This window comes from Sinohyriopsis cumingii, unplaced genomic scaffold (assembly GCF_028554795.1).
Source record: "Sinohyriopsis cumingii isolate HCF-2022 unplaced genomic scaffold, ASM2855479v2 utg002017l, whole genome shotgun sequence".
Taxonomy (NCBI): Eukaryota; Metazoa; Mollusca; class Bivalvia; order Unionida; family Unionidae; genus Sinohyriopsis; species Sinohyriopsis cumingii.
In genome coordinates this window covers 256,591-272,776 of record NW_028316105.1, presented here as the reverse complement: position 1 = coordinate 272,776, position 16,186 = coordinate 256,591, and positions in this window count along the sequence as shown.

Here is a 16,186-nt window from a genome sequence, read left to right as displayed (position 1 = left end):
AAATATGCATTTGAAAAGTCCAGAAGTGTGATTCAAGGCTGATGTACCAATGGAAAACATCGTGTTCAACTCGTGTTAAATAAAAGAAAAACTAGATCAAAGAAAATTAAGAAATCATAAGTTTAACTATGCCATAAAATATTGATAACTGATATGATCATGGAATCTACGTCACAGATATAACTAAAGTGAACCAAAAACATGTATCTGTTAATTTCAAGACGCATTTCTAATGACAATTATTGTAATATCTCACCAATGGCACTAGACATAAATGCAGATCAGTAGTTATTTTTGATAACTGTCCTATAGGTAAAGCTTGTTCCGATTCTTCAATGGAATGAAAAGAAAACTGTTTCTGCAAAAGTGATAAAATTAAAATTAAATTAAAATGTTTAAATATGCAGTTATTTTCATTGCAATAAAACCTAAATATCACGTATGTTCCAGAGAACAGTAGATAAAGAAGTGGAAATCAAAATATATTCTGAACATTCAATTGTTCTCCACGAATTACTCCTATGATAATCAAGATGGCCTTAAAAACGTAACAGTGAATAAACAACTGGATATATAATGGTGGTGGGGGGGGTCTCATTCACCAATGGTAAGGTTTTCACAACTTATACATAAAGACATTCATGGTAAGTAACCCAAAATATGGTTAGGTTACCAAAAATAATTGTTTTTTATTTATCACTAATGCTGTAGTTGGTTTTAAAAGAAAATTCCTCTTCCAGCTTCACATGCCACTGCTGAAATACATTTCTTCAATAATGGTTAACAACCAACAAAAATAACTTCTCACTGTTACTATGCACAATATTATTTTAATATGTTACACAGTATATGAAATATTTCAGCCAAATAAGTACAATTCTAATAATGAAGCAGTTAATATTGTCATTGCAAAGTTACTATAATTATGATTAAGGTCTTCATAAGGACCAAAATACTGTTATCTGCCACAATAGATTTTTCATTTTCAAATTAATTTTACATAGCCCAGCTTATTTAATTTTGTTTGTGATGTCACCAATTTGTGCTGACAGTAGCATGTAATTCAAATTTTCTAATACTTCAGTGCACTATTATTATGTTTAAAGGACTACATTATACATGAATGAGAAAAGAAATATCTGACAGTAATTGAGTCAAACTTTACAATGTAGAGAAACAAATGCAAAAGCTTTAAGATGTAGCCTTCAAAATGCATCATCAAAATCAAGAAATTTAGAGCAACATCCTCACTGACATTCACTAATATCTCATGCTGCTCTAATCTGCATAAAAACTATATATCAGCAAAAACTTTGCAATGGTTATCTTCCTGAGGAACAAAAAGATTAATAATACCAAATTTCACAAAGTATCAGCTGTAACTCTTGATACATATGTAAAGGACACCTGCTACAGTTAAATAAAAGACCATGTAAATGTGTCACTGGAACTATAACTGTAAAAAAAGTACAAGTCTTTCAAGAGATAAACAAAGAAAAATAAGAATATGCAAACAATATTATAAAGATGGCTACACACATCGCAGTAAGGTGTGGAATCTGGAGAAGAATATTCACTCTAACAACATTTTTGTGAAATAAAGATGCATACAAATTTAATTTCCATTATTATTACCATTTTGCAAATTTACAGTTTATGTAAAAAGTGTAAGATAGGTTCATATTGCTGGCAATGTCAGTTTTCCACATACAGAAATGAATAGGCCATTCTCAATATATGTTCAGCACATAATTGCTAACAGTTTACAATTTTCAGATGACTTAGTAATCATAATGTAGCAAAGTAGCTGTACAGATATCAGTAAATTATTATCAGCCATCAATAGCATCACTGATGATTATTTTCCTGCTCAAGTAAAAATATCACTTGGAAAACGGGAAAATAAAGACAAGAAATATAACAATATTAAATAGTAACAACATTAACAAAGCATGTAAACTGAAGCTGCATTTACCCAGGTTCCAATAGTCTGCAATAATCCACACATAATGTATGTATTAATGAACACATACAAATTGTATAAACTTGAATCAAATACATGATCTGTGCACAGATTTTGTTTTCGTATGAGTGAACAGATTCAGTTTTATCGTCTATAAATAGACACGCAGAATAGGTTAATATATGTTTTAACTAAGCTGCAGGATTGATCATAATCTCTATAATTGGAAAATATAGCAGGCATGGCCTTACATAAGAGATTCAATGTACAGTACCAAACCTTTATTTCTAAGATGGCCAAATATTAGAATATTTAGGTCTCATGTAAATTTTGGGCAAAAGATAAATCAATTATTAAAGCAGTAAACAACATTTTATGAATAATTAATGTAAAAATGATATAAAAACAAGAAACATTTAGGTTATAAATTATAAAATTAATTGAAAAGTTAAGTACTCACAAAATTGTGAAACCGACTGGCTGTCATAAATACCAACAGGAACCCCAATACGGTTTTTATACCTTTGTTAGAAATTGAAAATTTCAAAATCCCCATTGCTTGAGTGTTGTTGGTATTCTTTTTAATGGTTTTAGACTTTTGCGGGCCAGGTAAATGTCTTTTTTAATTAAAAAATATTGTTAGTAGTAACAATAAAACAAATTTCATTTCTGACGTGTGTACATTCTTAAAATGAATTGAAAGAAAAAAGAAGCCAGTTTGGTTCATAATAAACACATTTTGTTTTGACTGAATAATAAATAGTAACTTTAGAAATAATAGCCATAAAGAAGGTAGTAAACACACTGAGCTTTTGTACTATGAATAAAGATATGCCACACCTAATGATTCTATTATGGCTGAAGAAAGGATAATTTAATGGTAAATTAACATGCATATTCTGACAAGGATAATTTTACTGTAAATTAACATGCACATTCTGAGATTACATTAACTTTATAAGGAGGCATGATTTATATCATCATTTCTTTCGTAACTGATAGATAGCAATTTGAGTCATCTGAGAAAGATGTCAAATTTGTTTTATTGGATTTTTATGAAGCTTTACCAATTTATCAGTTACATAACTATATGGTTTTCTTGTCATAATCTATAGCAGGAGTGCAAAACTGTTTTGGGCCAAAGGCCAGATTGCATTTTCTAAGACCACTCTAGGGCCACAAACATATTTTGTTAATATTATTACTGTTCACAGGCCATATTTCCGTGTTATTTAAATTTGTCCTAAGGGCCGGACAGAAAACGTTCGCGGGCAGATTCGGCACACAGGCCAGGGGTTGTGTACCCATGGTCCATAGTGATGTCAATCACATGCCAAAGACAATATTATGTCACACATTATCGTGACAGTGGGCTAATCTCATACATTTATTGAAATGTGATTGCAATACAAATAAGCTGCAACATCATAGAGGTAACTTTCTGATCTTATAATTCAACTAGAACTAGGAAGGTACCAATTGAATCATATGAGCTCAGAAATAAAACTTGTTCTGTAAATAAAAATTCTTCTGTATTAAAATGTGAAATATTTTCGCTTTTCAAACATGAATAATGATATAACTTAACCTGACAACTGGAGTACAAAATAACCCCCTTTAATCAGTTTAGTTGTAAATGTACACAACGAACAGAAAGGAAATATCACAAAGGGAATCAACATAATAAAAACACGAGAAAGACTAACCTTTTCTGAGAACAAATTCTAGTTCTATGAGGCTGAAAGGAGTGTCATTTATAAGAAAGGCACAATAAATATAAAACAGAGATAAAAATGATTCATGTCAAAATTTGTATCTTTTTCTTTTGAATGATATATCTGCCTAAACTGCGACACCTAACGTATGAAAACAAGAGAGCTATGAACATTTTGGAAAACAGACTAACAATAACAAATAAAAAAAATTATAAACTGTTTCAGAGCATATTAAATTTAATAAGAAACACAAATGTCTCCTCCCACATCCACTTCTTTGATATTCCAAGGAAATGATGTGATGGCAGTGGAACTGATATTTAATGCCATGTTAACATTCAGTAAGATGGTTAAGCCTGAAAGTCACATCACTGAAACCAACCAACCACTGTTGCTCTATGTACCAGTGTGAAAATCATTATATCCAGGATGTGGCGCATTAGGCTAATATTTTACAGACATGGCTACAACACCAAGTTTGATGTACTAAACTATGAGAAACTGTCATTGATTTTTTGGAGTGTGAGTGGACTTAACACCATCTGATTCATATGAACAATTTCTCAAACTATTTTTGAAATTTTGACAGGATTTCAAACTCTGAGCCCAGACAAAGCTACATTATGTCTATTTCAACCCTTGAACCATACCTTGACATTGCAAGGTTTCTGTGTGTGAGTTTATATAACCAACAGCACAGTTAATGTGAAAAATTAGAATTATTCTTAAAACAATTCCAGCCTGTACTTGTGGTATAATTGATTTACCCGTATCTAGCAGCAGGGGGTGGGGTGAACAGATAATTTTGTAGAAGCGTCCAAAACCGAAATAAGCCTTGCTGAAAAAGGGATTAATAACTTTAAAAATCGAAATAACTAACTACATTGAGGGTTCTGTCCGAGAGATCCTCAAATAGTTTCCCTCTTGGGGGTTAGTCAACGTTATTAGTACAGAAAAACTCTTCGCAAGCAATTACGTTACAAAAACAAATCAATTTCAGGTCGCACCTCCCATGTTGCTGTAATTAAATCAATATGCTTTAATAAATAATGGTACATCCGGAATCTCATACTGCCCGGTTATCCCGAGAACGATTAGAAGCAATCAAAAAACTTTCATCCTGTCTGAGATTCTTTTAGAGAATACCTATAAGCGCAGCAGCAAGCACAAGTTGAATACGAAGAAGACACTAAAAGTTATTTAAACCCGTGACTGCAGCTACTGAAAATGTTACAGCTGTAATCAAGGAAGATCTTCTTCCAGTATCAAAACAAAACGCAAAACAAACTGAAAAAATAGCAGCGAGAACTAGGAAAACAAAAAAAAATGAGTTTACGAGATCTTCCAACTGCTATAACTGCAGCTCAACCTCCATCCGTTGGTGAAGAAATACTTGAAGATATTGGTAAAATTCGTACTGAAGTTACCGACGTGAAAAAAGAACTTGCATCTAAATCAATAACAAAACATAGAACTGATTACAAAATTTAACGACGGTGTTGTTGAAGATATTAGAAATGCGAAAAGAGAAAAAATACCTGAAAAATATTGATTAGTATATTTAATACATCTGATATTTTAAAACCTGAATATGAAATTGTAAGTGATGATAATCATATTAAATAGATATATCGCGTATATAGAAGAAAAAAGAAAACAAGTCAGATATGATGATTTACAGAAGTCTTGATGAAGAAGTACAAAGACTTTATAGAGAGACGCATAAACAACTTCAACAACAACAATTCTCCCAGCAGGAACCTTCTTATCAACTTTCTCCACCGCAGTAACAAATAGAACAACAACAATCTTTTTCACCGCAGCAAATGTTGATGTCGGAACTTAAAAGGTCTGAAAAGCTACTTAAAAAAATCAAAAAAAAAAAAAAGAAACATCACCCTTAAGACTATTTAAGAAAACAACAAAGAAAGGAGCAACCGGAAGTGGTCTGGGAAATAATTATGTCTGTCCTGATAATATCATCAATGACGTGTCACGGTTAGAAGTTCTCATAGGTGGAAAACGTGCCGGAAATAACCCACCAGAAATAACCAGTGAAGCAGCTGATACTTGTCGGCGATTATTCCAACGTGGTATCACTTATTGATGAACTCATTGATGATTATAGTGACTAGTTGTCACCATGATTAGATAAATGGTAAATAAAATAAGATGATCGTACACAATAATCATCGTAAATCCGTACCGGTCAGAGCAGTAAACTCATGATTACCAATCTACAGAGCAACTTACGGAGATGGACTTGGTGATGTTGTTCAGGGATTATTTAGAAGGTTAGTTCCAAACGTAACGCATGTTGCAAAACAATTATCGATGAAAGCTATTGATGTTGTTCGTGAAAAAGCTCCTGGTGCATTTATCAATGTTGCTGATAAGGCGTTCTCGGCGATCAAAGATATAATAGCACGATTAATGCGACGAAAATCACAACCATCAGTAAAACTACCAAGAACTGAAATTATGCCCGCAGACGTCAGCAAAATAATAAATCAAGCTACAAATCAAAAACTGGCGGCGTTAGCAGATCAAGGAACTCGGTGAACCAGGGAATAATATTTCAAGTGTAATATCAGGAATCGGAATTTTCTGAACGCGGTAATCAACGTGTTAGACGAAAACAATTATAATAAGATGTTCAAGTGCATGTCCGACACAGCATTTGACATGGAAGCACCTGTCCTTAAAGATGAGTCTCTACGTGATTATTAGATTTATTTCTTATGACGCACGATTACCAGAACAACGTGGATGAATTGAACTACATGTTCATGACACAAGCAGATATTTTCTACCCGCTGAGGTTTTTATTGAGGCTGAAGGTACAATTGTAAGAACAAACGATGCTAATTACGCAGATGCAGTACAAGTTGGTTTTGTCTACAATGGTATTATGGCATTGTTTGATAGCGTCACATATATAATTGATGGAAAAAATATTGAATAAATTCAGAAAGATGTCGACATTGCTACTTCAATAAAAGGATTGGCAAGATATTCAGATGTTATACAAGACAATGATATTTTGTAAAAGATAATACTGGTCACCCCGATGAGAATCCGTATAATATAAGACGACCAAGAAATTTTGCAGGAAACACTGACGCTGATGTGGCGCCAGTAGTTCATGGTTCTAATCCAAATTTCAACTTGGGATTTGCAGCGCGTAAAAATATGTTACCAGGAGGTAATAGAAGTTTTCCATGTACAATTCCATTATCGCATATTTTAGGATTTTGTAGGAATGTTAGGAAAGTTATTTTTGGAGCTAGACACACGGTTGTTTTTGTAAGAAAGGTTGATGATAACGATACAATCTGGAGACCTTCTGGCAGTGCTGGTAAAGTAGTATTAACAAAATTTTCCTTGTGGATGCCGGTGACGACTCCAACGATCGCAGAAGAACAAAAAATACTTTCTTTCATGGACACAGGTAGTAACTCCTTGTTGTCATGGTTGACAACAAGCACGGATAGTATACAAAGTGATACTGACCGTCAGTTTACATGGCATGTAGCATCACAACAAGGTGTTTCTGCACCGCGGATTATTTTTTTGCGTTTCAGAACTATGATCATTTAAATAATAAAGAACGTACTCATATGATATTTGATAAACTAGGTATCACATATATTTCTTTGCGAATAAACGGACAACAAAAACCAACAGAAAATATACAACTTAATTATGAAAAAAATATTATAGGACGTGTATATCATCGTTTGATGCCATTCATGGTACTTGATTAAATTGTGGATACCAGTTTGCAAATATCACAACATGATTTCAGAACTCTATATCCGATTTATTACTTTTTGCTGGATCATCTTGATTTATCCAAACAATCTGTTGTTGATATACATCTCAAAACAACATTATATACAGGTGGTGGTGTTAATTACAGAGTAATCGCGGTTATACTAAGTGACAAAGCAATGTTACTTGAAGGCGGCAGCCTTCGAATGAGAGTCGTTGATGCACCAGTAGAAAATCTTTAATCGTGTTATTTAGAAACACAAGTATTTATCATAAAATGTCATACAGTCATGTTAACGTAACTCTGACTCCAGGTTAGGTCAAGAAACTTCAATCAAATTCAACAAAATACTGTGGAACACAAACAACGTTAAAACAAGATTAGATTTCTAGTGGTGGCCCAAATAAACTGTCACTAACCAAAAATCAGATCAAACACTTCAATAAAGCACTGAAATCAAAAAACTGGAGCTCAACTTGTTCTTTCTCCGAGTGACATTAAAGATATGGTTAAAACAGTTGGTATCTTCCCACTTCTTGGAGCAATACCAGCGTTAATAGCTGCTCATGCTCCATACGTAGCAAAAGCAGTTGCGTTAGGTGCTGTTGGAACAGCTGCTGGAATGGCATTAAAAAATCAGCAGGAAAAGGATATAAAAAAGGGATCTGGTTTAAGATTACCGGGAACTCCGCCTTCGTGGTACGGAAAGGGTCTAAGACTACCAGGAACTCCACTCTCATGGTACCCCAAACGTCGTTGATAACACAGAGTGTTTTACCGATGTCGAATTTTGATTTACTCGATGCCGCTAAACAATTGAATATAAAAAATTCAGAGGTGTATTTATGAGAGAGCAGTTACCGCGTGAACCGAATAATCCAGAAACTGGAATTATTAATCTCGATAACAGCGATGGTCACTGGGTTGCTTACGCGATACATCCACGTGGAATTGTTTATTTCGATTCGTATGGGTTAGCACCGAGCTTGAATTTCTAAAATACTTACATAGAGTACGATGTACTCCTCGAATTCCAGTCTGGTACTCAACGCTACAAACACAAACATTAACTGATCCACCAATATGTTGCCGTGAATTAATTAATGATCTTGACGCGTTATTAAAATCAACCTAACCACCTCACAAAGTCGTGCACGATTATACCACGGATAAACTAAACAAACCCCTGAAGAATAATGGTTGATATTTACGGAAGATCTCTCAGTACGAGTAAAAGTAAAAAACGTGGCGATGTGGATTTATCAAAATATGCGACCAAAGATGAGATTGATAATCTTTTGACTCTCTACGGGATAGACCCAGATGAGGTTGTTATTTTTCAAGACCGATACGGAAAACTAATGAGCGATATCAAATGGCATGAAATAGTTCATAGGGTTATTGGAGCTATTCCGGGTAACATCCCTGTGTTCACTCATAGCGGAAAAATCAAAGGCTCAAGTATATCCTTTACAACCATCAGAGATGAAATTGCAAAACGTGTTGCTAATAACTAAAAAAATACCGGTGACACAATAACAGGTGTACTCAGCATGAACGGAAACAAGATAGTTGTTTTAAGAGATCCAACATCCGACGAAGACGCAGCAACAAAAGATATGTTGACGTTAACTACAACACTGTAGATGGTAAACTATCCACGTTGCGGGCCGAGTATGATGTTCACGTAAACGCGTTTGTAAATCTAAGTAGAAAATGTTTAGAAAAATTAGTGAAACCGCAGAGGATTTTTTCGGCAATCCGCTCACCGTTCACACAAAACTCTCCGGTATCAAGACGAATATTGATATGATCAAACAAGCACAGCAAGATATCGTAAGGGAAATTCCCGAGATCTTTAATAAAATTAATTTGATTAAAATTCCACACGGAATAACTCCCTTGCATATTATCAACATCGTATACACAGTATCATCTGGATTCGAAACATGGTCACAGCAAAATAAAACTATCAAATATACCTCAACAGTTAATGATGTGTACAGGCTGTCTGTGTTCAGTGCTGCAAAATTTTAAATATTTACAAAGTATCCATGGCGACATTCCACCGACACGTTTTCCGGGGTTGTGACTATCATATTAAATAAAGGAACCGAAGAAGAATTTATTCTGGAAGCAGCTGATAAGAACTCAATCGCAACATCTTATTGGTGGTGTTTGGAATTTGTAGCTGAAACACCTCAATTGTTTACTGCGTAAAATATAATGAGTACCTTAATCGACGTTCAAAATGATGTTGCATCGCAACATTACAGGTACAATCAAGCACGTGAATGGCAAACATCGCTGAAAAATATCATCTAAAAATACACGATAAAAATTAAAAAATATCGACGATGACTAGTTATCGTTGACGTAATTGTTTATTCAGCACCCCCTGTTGTTCCTGAAACCGGTGTGTTATTATCTGCAATGACAATGATTGCATCAGTAGCTGTGACAATCTGTATTTCAATTATAACAACAATTGCTGGTGTTTTCAATATTATTGCAAAAAATTATGTACTTGCACGAATGAAAAGTTATCCGATAAAATTACATACAGCGAAAACAACATACTCGAAGTTATCTTCGTTGTTATCAGCAAGTCTCAGTGATGGAATTATATCTGATTTCGACTTTTCAGAGATGATTAAAATATACAACTACACTGGTATTAACGGTACAAATATATTAAATAATGACATCACTGACAACGTCAGGAGAGCTACTTCAACAGTTCGTGACAAATACAACTGCTCCAAAGACTACGATGATAGCTGTGAGCTAGATTAATCCTGAATCCTGAGATCGCACTAGCACAATTACGAGTATATCATAGTTGGCCAAATATCAGATCAAAATCATTTTGGTGGATTACCAGCAAATAATTCGTTTGTGTTTTCAAATAAAAATAAACAAGATGGTACACCCGACTGGAACGTTGTTGGAATACCAACCGGTAGTTATTAAATCGAAGAAATCAATGAGGAATTACAAAGTCGAATAAAAAATATCACAGGAAAAGAATCCAAGATAGCAATAACAGCTCATGAACCAACGCTGTCTTCGGTCATCGAGATAAATTCTCCCAATTACGCCGTGGATATATATCACAGTTCGATCAGAACAGTGTTAGGATGGCCTGAAATTCAGCCACCGACACCACCGATACCACCAGAACCGAAAAGGTCTGATTATTTCACAGACAAACGATCATACCACGATGTTAATCCATCATGCAAACAACTATTACTTGAAATAATAAATGAAAAGTTAGGCAATGAATTTATCTTTAGAAATAAAGACGATATTCAATGGGTGTTTATTGAGCTATCTCCCGAAAAAGAATTGAGAAAAGTTATATTTATTAAACTAAATCAAATTATTGAATATTTTAAAGAAATTAATCGAGAACATACAATACATATACAGCTACTACGGCACAATTTCCAAGAACAGATTTTTGATTTGTCATCACCACGTAGTGAAATCATCAAATATATTGAAATATTAAATCAGCTCGTAGTTACATTATGATTTTAATTTGTAGGAAAGCGTCGAGATGGGCTGCAAAAAGTGTGAGATATTTCTGAAATCTATCTTTTCATTATGCCGATAGGTGACACCAAAACATAAATACTAGGGTCAATGTCTTAGACCGTAGGATGACTAGTCAATATCGATGCTTAACATGCAAAAATATTCTTGAAAATTATGCTGGTCTTATTCTATTTAGAGATGATATTTAGAATTCATCACTAGCCAGTTCTACTCTGTAAGATCAATATAATAAATTAAATATACAATACAAATGTTTAATAGTTCTGCTGCAACTATCGGGCACAAATAATAACAATTTTCTTTTTAAAAAAAAAATAAAATTGGTAAGCAAAAATACCTTGTAAATATGTTCACATCTTTTCCAACATCACGGAACCTATGTGAAGAATCAGCAGGTCAGGGTTGTAGGCTCGGAGGACAACATCTAACACATTGGATTTAAGATTGATGATATCTCCAACCAATTTTGCACCAGCAATGCACAACAGGAATAAGTTGGGAAGATTTAGAAGACCACCGAGCTGCTTCATATCTGAATCACCTGCAATGAAAATGATCCTGGACATTCTGGCAAATATGCAGCAGCTATGTAAAATATATAATGAATATGAAATGACATAAACATGAAATTATATGACCTTTTCACCCTATATCAAGTGTAATAGAAATGGAAGATAATCATAAACACTTCAGAAAACAAACTACTATCTTGGGGTACAAACGTGTCAACACTTATCAAATGAATATACTTTCTAGTATATTCTTTACGCTAGCAGTTCTAATAATACCTTAACTATAGTCTGACGATACTAACCCGTTTGTTTGTACCCCTCTACCGATTTAAAAAATGGAAACTTTTAATGTGATAAAAAGTGCAAGGAACTTAGTCAATTCATTCATTGATTTATATTTCCTAACCTGAGTGTCAGTAGAGTGACACTAACACCGTGACCATCTGTGCGTTTCATGCTTAAAGGAAGTTTTCAACGTAATAGATGGACATGCTCGCATCCATTTCCAGTTCGTGGACAAGTCCATTTTCATCAAATGGGTGTGTCACGGCTACATAGGTACATACATAAGTTGTATGCTTTCCGATATTTACAATGTCGAATGAACCAAAGAAAAATAATGACAACAAATTTACATTTCACGTGGATTTAACAAGCGGTTTAATTTCTATCTCAATGTGCGCAAAGGGATATAATTCCAAACAATCAACGTAATTTTTGCTGAACAGGATGAACTACGTCATTATGTTGTCTGATGGAAATAAACTTGCCTATAGTGAAGAAAAATATGGCTCCGAGTTAGTATGGAAAGTCCGTTAAGCACGAAAGGGTGCAGGGAATGCCAGCATTAGTGCCATTCTGGTCACAGTCAGGTTAGAAATTATAAATCAATGATTCAGTTGACTTAGTTCTGTGCACTTTTTATCACATTAAACGTTTTCGTTATTGAAATCGGTAGGGGGTTGAATAGTCAGACTAAAGTAGTATGCGAATAAGCAAGCTCAACTTCTTACCTACGAAGTTATAAACTTAAACGCTAAGACATATAAATGAACTAAAAACTTAGCAATGTAAGTACAATATAAAATAAATTTTTTAATATTCAGAAAAAGAGAAAATAAAGTCAAATTGATAAAAGACTGAAACAAAAATTCAAATTGGTCTGGCAATTGGTAACGTGACTATGGTCTATACAAATTAGTTTGTTAAATTTGCACACTAAGATAAACTCTCAAATAAATCAAAGCGTCAGCAGTTATAATTACCTATATGTCTGATAATTTTTGAATATATATAAATGAAAAAATGGTAACTAATTTGCAGCAATTAATAATCGTTATTGCTCAAATCTGAAAGGTGTCCGCACGAATTTTTATTCAAGTGGAAGCAGGAAGTAGAATTGTCGGTTTATGGGATTGTTTCCAAGAGAATGTATAGTACAACCAATCAAAACCATCGTTTCTAGCGGGACATTTGCATATCTGAATATATGAATATTTAATAACTGGCAGGTTTCTCCTTTATCACACTTCAGGAGATTATTTGCGAGGGGGACACCAAGATTTTGACTGCCTAAGGGCTTAATGGTCTCCACAGAGTTTAATCCGGCATTGCAACTACTTCTTATTCCAATTAACTATATAAATGTGTTATCAAGTGTATAATGACAAGATGTCAAAATTATTGTGAATCCAATTTATTTTCTTTAACATGTACTAAAAACTAAGACAGTATGCTTTACTCTTATTTTTATTGTTTCAGTATTTTCATTTATATTATTTTAATGTCAATAACATCACTTGATGAAAGTAAGAAAACTCGTTGAAAACGTGCGCAAGCTGCCAATATTATCCACCTATACAATAGATTCCATGACTGTCAGTTATTATTATAATCTAATGATTTTATGCTTTAAAAGCATACAAAGAGAACAGAAATAAAAGTTCAAGAAAATTTGCATCATTCCTTTTGCATATACCGAGTTATCTGTCCAGAACATCCGGGTAATTCGCAATAAGGTAGTCCTGTCTCCTATTGTGGCGCTCTACAGTTTCGTATTTTGCATAGTATTTTTCAAAGAACCTTTAATTCTCTTTATTTTGATGTATGATTGATGAAAGTAATGTGGGTTGTAGAGTATACGGCTTGGCCTTACTCCAGATGTGCATCTTTCTAAAAACTGCTAGCTCCACTTGGTCACTTTCACTTCCTGAAATTCACAGTTAAATTTGTAAAGAACAGAGTAGATAACATTTTTTTACATTTTATATATTTGATACCTCATCCATTGCACTGTCAGATGCTGGTATTTTCTAGTCTGGCAAAATTATTTTTCCCTATATTAACAGCTGCTAAAGATAGTGTACTTTAGATTATTTCAGGCTGATTTTTGTTTCAGCGCGATGGAGCCGGCGGCTAGAAACCACTAAATACGGTAAAAAACCGAAATACACCGAAACACACCGAATACACGCTTATTTACATATTTTGGGTGTATACATTGCTATACAGCCTGATAGTACTATTTGTAATTGTTTTAATAATAATAATAATAATAATAATAATAATAATAATAATAATAATGCGCAAAGCAAAGTTTGATTTAAGCAATTTTGTTACGAATTATTTTAAACTTTTTAAAAAAAATTGCGTAAGCTATGTAATTACGTCACTAGGTCGTACATGATTTTACAAAATTGTACAGGAGTGATGGATCGCGGATCAGTCAGAAATTACAATTTAGATGTGAGATTATGACTGTCAGACTCCAGATTGTGTATTTACATACATTCTGTGAAAATATCATATATATGGATACATGTCATGTTATGTTACTATATGTGTATGTATGCATATCGTGTTATGGTACTATATCATATAGTATATGTATTTGCCTACTTGTCATGTTATTATTATTTTTTATCAATCTACCCTTTGTTTTTCTTTGAATTGTCTTGCATTATTTTTCATTTCCAGTTAATGAAGATAACACTAACTTGTTATCTGTCATATTTTAGATACGAAGAAAACAAATTGGGTCTTAGACTGGAACTGAGAGCTTACCTGCACTAAACAGTCAAGTGTTGTACCATTCATCCCTCTTAAGAAGAAATTCACTTCCATGAAGACAGATGGGGTTGAAAGCACATTGGTAGAGGAGTTCTGGGCCTTGCACTAAAGTTATGGGCCTTGTGAGCAGTATAGCAATAAGTTGTAGTATCTTTTTTCCTTAATTAGTATGTATTTAAGTACAGTTAGACTACATACAAGTAAGTGTCCACACATTCCCTGGTTGACGCAATTACATTTTCTGGCTGTGTTAAAGTACAGTTACACTACATAAAAATAAGTATAAAATCCACAACCAGGAATTGGCAATCTCTTAATATAAGACTATATACTTTGACTTTTCAAGTATATAGTCAAATGATCACCAAGTCAGATTATGTTTTCTATGAAAATTCTGCTTTTCTTTCATTCCAAAGACCTATTCATACCAATGTCTGTCTTTCACATTATAAAAAAAATAATTATCAAATCCAGTGTATACAAAGAAGTGACATGTACATTTTTGCAGCTAAAGGGTATGACTTGATTCAGTATTTGAAAGACTTCGTCATAAATTGTTAGTGCAATTAAACATTTTGCTACTCTTGTTAATCCTAATAATATTTGTATAATAATGTTAGCCAAACAGAGGCCAGATGTCATGTTGCAATGATTAGCAGCCTCTGTGATAATTCCCTTGTTAAAATTTACAAATCTGAATGCATATGAAACTGATTTACTGTATATCGAAACTTCGATAATTTAAATACATGTACAGTAAGGTACAGTATACAAAAAGGAAATACAGTACATTGTCCCACAAAAGTTTACTTGTTACAAAGAGCATGTATATGTACATAGATTACTACCATGGACATTGTTACGATTTTATGGTCTTAAACTAAGTAACAACAAAGCAAATCGAAGAAGTTTAGTAAAGTTCAACAAATATTTTATTTTACTAGAACACAAAGTGAAAATTTAAAACAAACTTCAGTAGCATGTATCAAATCCCAAATAGTCCTAAAAGTGTTATCACAATTCCAAAAGTACAGAGTGTTGAAATGAATTCCAGTACTAAATTTGTTGATGTTCCATTAGTCTTGGATGAGCTAATGTAGAAATATTCTCGATGTATGGCTATGATATATTCAAAAATGTCTTTGAATTCATTCCCAAAGCAGTGAATTAATCCAAATATCAGTGAGCACTTTGCAGTTCACTTTGTAATTCAAATGGATAATTATTTAGAACATGATGCCTCTCAAATTATATCTGAATACAATTAACACTGATTTTAAAGCTGAACCAAAATTGGGAATGACTAGTGCTATCTTCTTTGATATATAGACTGTCACCTGACTTAGGAAATAACAAAATGCCCTGGCTTAAGTCATTTCTAATGGAAATTTGTAACAAAAGTCAGCTAGACCAAGGATTTTCCAAGGGAAAAACCAATGCCCTGAACACAAATCCAAGTAAACATGTTGTTTACAAATGATCATTACCTTACAATAATGTCATGGAAAAAGTCAGCTTTGTATTATGATGCTAACATATAACCCTTACAATATATAATCATAAACAAAAGTTAAATACCCAATATAGA